The 8,160-nt window shown below is 38.3% G+C and overlaps 1 non-coding gene across 1 annotated transcript; it reads right to left on the reverse strand.

The window, feature by feature from the left end:
- Positions 1–1,759: 1,759 nt before the first annotated feature.
- On the reverse strand, positions 1,760–1,866 carry LOC123840909 (U6 spliceosomal RNA). Its single transcript, XR_006790132.1, has one exon. It is a non-coding gene; the product is annotated as a U6 spliceosomal RNA (small nuclear RNA).
- Between the last annotated feature and the right edge of the window lie 6,294 nt (positions 1,867–8,160).

Below are 8,160 nucleotides of genomic sequence, written 5' to 3' on the forward strand. Positions count from 1 at the left end.
AGCCCAAAACAATCCATTGGGAACTCTGTTTAGCAGTTAATGATATTTTAATGAGCTGTGGAAATTTTAACTCTGAATACACATTATAATTACCTAGGAAAGTTTTAAAAATACTAGTGACCAGGTGGCTCAGTTGGCTAATTGTCTGCCTTTGGCTCAGGTCATGATCTCAGGGTCCTGGGATCGAGTCCCACATCAGGCTCCCTGCTCAGCGGGGTGTCTGCTTCTCCCTTTCCCTCTGCCCTTCTCCCTGCTTGTGCTCTCATGCTCTCTCTCTGTCAAATAAATAAATAAAATCTTCAAAAAATATATTAGTGACCAGAGTCCAACCCACACCAATTAAATTGGAATTTTTGTAGGCAGAGCCCTGGAATATCTATTTAAAAAAGCAAAAGAAAAATTATTTAATGTACACTAGGATTGAAAATCACTATTCTAGTGGGTGAGATAAAAGCATAAATAAAAATTTATGCAACAAGAAATTATAAGACAAAATACCTTTAGGTCAGTATTTAGAGTTGGCAGGAGTGAATGTTAATACTTAAGCCAACACCAGTCATGCCAACACTTCAGTCATAAGTCAGTGACCCATTTTTCCATCCTATATTTCCAGGGGAGAACCAATTTCTCCTGTTTCCACTCTCTTGGGCATGTAAGGTTTCTCTGTCCTCATAGGGCTTTGGTTATTTGAAGGGAATCTCTGCTATGCATATTGATTGGATGAAGATATTACCCATATTTTTACTCTAAGATTTATTTTCTGGAGATTAGCTGTTACTCTTATTTGGGCAAAATTCTTATAATTTCCTTAGCTCTGACTTACGCATGTAAATTTCTCCATTTTAAAATTTACAAACAGCTTATGCCCCTGAAACCCCATTGATATGGGTCTTTCTTGAAATTCCTAATACAGAAATGAAAACAGACTGAATTATTCTTATAGATTACTGATGGTCATTTCAGCTTTTCACCGACTCCTTCTATTCCTTTTTTTTTTTTGGTCCCCTTTTGCTTCCAGCCTCTATGGTAAGCCTTAATGCCCTTCCCAGGAAGAGCTAGGATTTGCCTTATTAAACTGTAGTCAGCCTTTAAACCCAGCTCATAACTCATCTCTTCTGGTCCACCTGATGCTTTGGGCTGGGATCCCTAGATCCATGCTTAGTACCACCCCTACCCTCTGACTTATCATTCACTTTGATTTTTCTGGTGTTGACTTTCTACACCAAAGAGTTACTGTCCCCCAGACTCATCCCTCAAGATTTTTCTACATTTTTTAGACTCTGGCCTTCTAGGTTCCAGTGTGTGACCTTGGCTGGCCATAGCAATGTTCTAGGTTCCAGTGTATGACCTTGGCTGGCCATAGCAATGTTCTAACAAGACCTTCTCTGGCCCACCCCTAGGCATGCATCCTGTTCTCTGAAAAAGGAGACGCTGTATGGAAGCCCCAGGAATGTCTTACTTAAGCCTAGAAACATCCCTTTCCACTAGCCATTTCCCCATTATTCTCCATTCTTTTTTTTTTTTTTTTTTTTTTTTAGTTTTTTGAGTATAGTTGACACACAATGTTACATTACTTCTAGGTGTACAACAGAGTGATTCAACATCTCTATACATTTATGTATTATGCTATGCTCACCACACCTTAACTACCATCTGTCACCATGCAATGTTATTACAAAACCATTGACTCTGTTCTCTATGCTGTGCTTTTTATTCCTGTAATGTATTCATTCCATAACTTGGGGCCTCTATCCCCCACAAAAATATGGAACACTTCGTGAATTTGTGTGTCATCCTTGGACAGGGGCCACGCTAATCTTCTTTATATTGTTTTGATATTCGTATATGTGCTGCCAAAGAGAACACCAATATTCCCCATTCTTAAAAGAATGAACACTTTTCATACACCTTGTCTTTACCATATTTGCCTGTTTTATGAGCACTGCACATGTTAAATGTTGGCTAAATAATGTAACTGAGTGAGTGAATGAATGATTTGTGGTAAGTGTCCAATCTATGTTGCCTCCATAAAAATACGCTTCAGAGTACCAAGATAAAAATGGCATAATCTTTTCCTTGGAGTAAAAGTGGAATAATAAGTAGTAAATAGTGAAAACAGAAAAGAAAATACGTGAGCCCCAATATCCCAGGCCTCTATGTGCTTGTGGCTAAGATATAAGACCATAGTTCTTTTTCATATGCTGATTATGATGGTACAAGATAACTTTTCTTCGGTGTGCTCAATCTCTCCTCCTCCTCCTCATGCAGCTGCCCTCTGCTAGTGACATCTACTAACTCTTCACTCTTCTCTACTATAAGAAGAGGGAGCACTACTCAAGGACCAGGAAACTCTTCTTTTCTGCATCACTTTCCCCACAGATGAGCACAGAACTTCTCTAATTTTCTGTCTCTGAGACCAGATTGTAACCATTAATAACACTTTACTGAATAGTCAGAGATAATGGAAGGGCAGTAAACAGCACATAGAATAACTACTGTGCAAGCACAGAGCTATCCTAGAATCCTTTCTAGGCTTGTTTGCTGTCTTTCTGGTATGTTTCTGTAAGACTTAACCCCATTTGATGTGCTCTAAGATTCTCTTTGGCCGAGAATCTAGGTCATATTAAACTTATATCTAGGGCTTATTTACCTGCATCTTCACTTCTTGACCTAAGACTAACTTTTTACAAAATATTTTACAAAAATAATATGTTCAGGGGAGCCTGGGTGGCTCAGTCGTTTAGCATCTGCCTTCGGCTCAGGCCATGATTCCAGGTCCTGGGATCGAGCCCCGCATCGGGCTCCCTGCTCCGCGGAAGGCCTGCTTCTCCCTCTCCCGCTCCCCCTGCTGGTGTCCCCTCTCTCACTGTGTCTCTGTCAAATAAGTAGAATCTTAAAAAAAAATAAAAATAAAAATTCTCTCTCCCTTAAAAAAAAAAAAGAAAAAGAACAGCAGTTGGGGCGCCTGGGTGGCTCAGTCCTCAAACGTCTGCCTTCGGCTCAGGTCATGGTCCCAGGGTCCTGGGATCGAGTCCCACATCGGGCTCCCTGCTCTGCAGGAAGCCTGCTTCTCCCTCTCCCACTCCCCCTGCTTGTGTTCCCTCTCTCTCTGTGTCTCTCTGTCAAATAAATAAATAAAATCTTTAAAAAATAATAATAATATGTTCATTCATTCAACAAATACACGTTTAGTACCTACTCCTAACAGGTACCAGACACTGAATTAAACAGATGTCAAAGTGTTGTCAAATAAATTCTAACCAAGTGGAACAACAAAAATAAAGTCCTTATACACTGTTAGCCGGAAGGTTGGGATAAAAGTGAGACTGTTCCTATATTTTGGAACTTATGGAGGATATGGACACTTAGGTTAGTTATGAAGGGGGGGGAATGGGACAAGAAACAGGAAAGTGAGGTGGGGCAAGGCTGATTTTAGTTCATAGTTCTCAGAAGTAGATGATCTGAGTGAGAAAGTCTGGGAAAATACACTCTGTGGGTTCTAGTTTAACAAGAAGAAAAGACCACTTTATATAATCCAGGGCAATATATTCTGAGGTTTTGGGTTTAGTGAGCATAGGCACACACACACATACATACACTGTCCTTTATGGTTGGGGCTTGCAATTCCTGGTACACTCTTGCAGAAAATATCTCAACCCTTTACACAAACTAACTCTATGTTCTCTTAAGCTTGCATTCTACTGGTGATTAACAGTAAGAATTTCAGTACCCATCAGAAGCCTGGGATCCTGAAAAAAAATTCTGAGTACTAGTCTGTATTACTTTGGTCACTTCAGTATACAGAAGAAGTGACAGTGCTGTAACATGTTTTTAGAAGGGCTTTTGGAATTCAGACAAGAGAGACTAAATCTGCCTGGAGAAGTCAAGAAAGGATATAGAGGAATTGTAACAGTTGACTTTGGTCTTGAAAGATTGAGAAGACATTCACTGAGCAAGAAAGAAGAGAAAGGTTACTTAAGAGAAAAATGACATGATCAGATCTGTGTTGTAGACAGTCTCACGAATGATTTGGAAAAGGAAGTGACAGGATATGGGATGATAAATGAAACAGCTACTGGATCCGTGCAAGAAAAAAGAAATGGGGGTTGAAGGAAAGCATTAGCAATGGAGATAGAGAGAAGCAAACATACTGGAGTGACATTTCAGAGATAGACTTGACAGTTTCTAGTTTCAGAGGGGCAAGAGGAAAGAACCAAAGATGGGTCTGAAATGTATTTGGGGATAAAAATTGAGAAGAAAAGATTTGGATATGTCAGGAGAAAATTCTTTTTTTAATGCCAGGGTACTTGTGGGATCCCCAAATAGAGTCAGTGGGCATATATAGCTGGGATCATGGAAGAGAAATCAAGGTTAAAGATAAAGATTTGGGAGTCACCGACATAGAGGTCGTTGATACCACATCAGAATATGGTATTGCAAAAGAATAACTTAGGGACTCAAAGGATAAGAAAGGTAAAGTTGAACTGCAGACAAAAATGGAAGTGCATAAATAGCAAACAGCAATGATAGAGATCCTTTGAACCAAGATTCTCATCATTGGCTCTTTCATCTCCAGTGGGTTAATTCAGAAAATGGGGTTTGTAGATTCTATCAGAATGCATCAGTTAACTTGCGAGAGGTTGGATCAGGCTGTTCCTAATACAGGATGTAGATGTGTTTGTCAATTAGCAGCGGCCAATCACCATATAATGGCGCTTAAGAGCCCTGCATTGATGTTATCCATCTGCCTTGAGATGCTGTCTTATTTTTAAGAGGTAATTTTAATATACAAATGATTGTCAGTTAACAACTGACCTGAGTGTCACACCTGCACTTAATACATATTATAGAAAGATAAAAGAACTTCAAAAGTACATGGAAAGATGCAGTGGGATCTGTTAATATACAGTGAATGAAAGTGTGTTATTGAAGTCTGTGACAATTAACACATCCATATTTCATGGCAAATTACCAGTTCCTATCAGAGAAGATCACACGTGCTATTCAGTTAATACAAAATGGAAACAGAGCTATAGGAAATGAATTTATGCATTGATTGTCATGAATGGACAGAGAATTCCAAAGTCCACAGGAAATCTGTATACCAGGACATCTTTATGAATGACAGTAGTACTCTTAAAAACAATTTTCTTTATTTACTATTTAAATATTTCTAGAGAAGTCACATTAGTATAATAAAAAAAATAGCAAATGAATAAGTAAACTCTACTGTTTAGCTCAGAAGATCTGGGATCAAATGAAACTTAGACAATTTGATATCTGCTTCCTACCCAGAGCACTGCAAATCTCTCAAATCTCTCACAGGTGTGCTACCACATTTTGATCCATATTAAAATTAATTTTTCCCAATGGTGTACACATGCTGACATTGTGATCTTTTAAATGAAGTAGTTAGTTGAGTGGTTTGTGCAATGCTTGTGCAGACAGGGTCTAACTTATAGGAGACAAGAAGTATAAGAGAATATCGAGCCAACACCAAAAAGGTTGTGAATGATCTCACTACAGTCAGATTGTAATTTAAATTTGTATTCTACCTGTTGTCTACAAGTTTATAATACCTCTTTCTGCTTTAGCTGGAATATGGTGGATAAATGCTGAACATGGAGTCAGATTTGGAGTTTTTGTCATTTACTTATTGTGTGACTTTGGAAAACAATTTAACTGCTCTTAGCCTACTTTCTCTATATGTAAAATGGAGAGTGGTACAGATTAAATAAAATCTTCATGGAGAAAGTTTATAGTACTCTGAAATTGAAAAGTGCTTTACCGATGTGCTATTGTCATTATAGATCCACATTTCAGAGACCCCCAATATTTCTTTAAAATGATCCACATGATAATAATAGTAACAATAATTAACACAAACATGCTGGCTACTTTGTGTTTGGTATTATTGAAAATGATTCCCATATATTAGCTAATTTAATTATTATAACAACCCCATGATCTGCATACTATTATTTTCTCCACTTTATAGGCTAATCATGATAGATCAGAATAGGGACACCAAAAATCTATTGCTGAAAGTTGCACTCTTGGCCCTATTGCCTATCATAAATCTACATGTGAGTGAGTGTAAGGATTCCCATTGATAATATATGGACTCCCTACTTGGTGTACATACCACTTGGAGATCAGTTAAGAGCAATAAGGTATTGGATTTGCTGATTTTAAAAAGGAGTGCATTTCAAAGGCATAAATGGCTTTCAAGTGTAATTTCGGGTGAAGCAAAGTTAATTGTGACCTGGTCTAGAATGCATGCAACTTCAGTGCAAACAAAAAACAACAACAAGTTTACTAAAAAGAAAATGGCAAAAGCAAATATAACTGTAGGCAAATGTTTCATTAAGAAATTATTGAGGTTAGGGGCGCCTGGGTGGCTCAGTTGGTTAAGCGTCTGCCTTTGGCTCGAGTCATGATCCTGGAGTCTTGGGATTGAGCCCTGCATCAGGGCTCCCTGCTCGGTGGGGAGTCTGCTTCTCCCTCTCATGCTCTCTGTCTCTCATTCTCTCTCTCTCAAATAAATAAATAAATAAATATATAAATCTTAAAAAAAAAAAAAAAAAGACATTATTGAGGTTAGCAGCATACTGACCTGAAAGGGGGAGAAGAGCTAAAATGCACTGAGTGAACCACCAGACTCTGAGAGAGAGAGGTGCTTCACACATATCATACAACTTAGACTCCAACAAGATGAAGTAGTCACAAATCTAGAAAATAGGAATTCAAGAGATTAAGTATGGTAATTTGTTTATTAGGAATGAATGAAGACAGAAATATCTCAAAAGACAAAAGGAATCCCATCTAGTTCACATTCACCTCTTTATTCTATATTTAACAAATATTTATCAAGCTTTGGGCGAGCCATCCACTGAGCTATTAGCTGTGACCATAACTCTGATGACAGCACAGAGACTCCTTTCAGGAGCTTAGGGATGAGTGGGAGACACAGAGCAATAGAAAGGCCATGCTGTCCTGCCATAAGGATAGCTAGTGTGCTGGAGAATATCTAGAAGGGAGCATTTATCCAGGCTTGGGCAGTGGGGAAATTTCTGGAAGATATAATGCCTCATTTAGGGAGAAAGAGACTGGCCAACATGGGCTCAAAGGTGTCTGCCATTTTTTTTTTTTCTGTTGAGAATTTATTTTGAGTTTGCTGAAATCTTATGAATAATGGCAGAGAGGAGATAGAGGTGGAAAGTTTTGAGTAAATCACAACATGCTTTGGGGAAACTAACTTATAGATTATGTTTCTGAGTAATGCTGAGAGTTCCTTTGGGGCCATGCCTTTTTTCTGCTTCTCTGTCTCTCTAGACACACATTGGCTTATTCTTCCCCACCCTCTTTGATACCCTTTTTTGTTCTTTACTAGCTGATTGTGTTCCTGCTGCTTTTTTGTATTGCAGATGAAGGACTCCCAATTAAATAGTCCCCTGCTGGCAATAATAATGCAGCCCATTCTTTTAAATCCACTAAATTCTGCTCAAGATATTAAGTTGCTCATTTTAAAAATTAAAACTCTGGCACTTTTATGTGGTATCTTTCTCCATGGAATTTATTTAGACGATGGATGCTCCAGATTTTCCCTAGAGACCTTTTGACCCACTTTGAAAATAGCTCAACACATTTGAGCCAAATTCATTTTTTCAATTTCCATATTTTCTTTGGTAATATGTAGAAAGGAAGGTGTCTACCGTTATTGAGTGGCTGATCTGTACCAGGTCACTTTACTTATGTTTTTTATGGACTCTCTGAGGTAGAGAGTTTGGTCAGAGGATAAGCCATTTGTCCAGGGCCAGTCTGCTAAAAGTATAGGAGTTAGGCCTGGGACCCACATCGGTCTGTTTAAAACCATTTTCTCTCCTTTGATCAATGAATGCATGGGCTAGCCAGTTCACCTGTTTTTGTAAATGCAGTTTTACTGACACACGATCATTCCCATTTATTTATGGCTATTTTCAGCCTACAATGGCAAAGTAACTATCTGTGATAGAGACTTCTATGGCTTGCTAACCCAAAAATATTTACCGTTCAGCCCTTTACATTAAAATTCGTCAGTCTCTGAATATAGAAAGCAAACTTAAATCAATGAGAATTGATTCAAATAATCAATGAGAATTTTCTACTTGCAGAAATCTG

The sequence above is a fragment of the Mirounga angustirostris genome, unplaced genomic scaffold, assembly GCF_029215605.1.
Source record: "Mirounga angustirostris isolate CCGP_5_RB_7025 unplaced genomic scaffold, mMirAng1.0.hap1 SCAF_17, whole genome shotgun sequence".
Lineage (NCBI taxonomy): Eukaryota > Metazoa > Chordata > Mammalia > Carnivora > Phocidae > Mirounga > Mirounga angustirostris.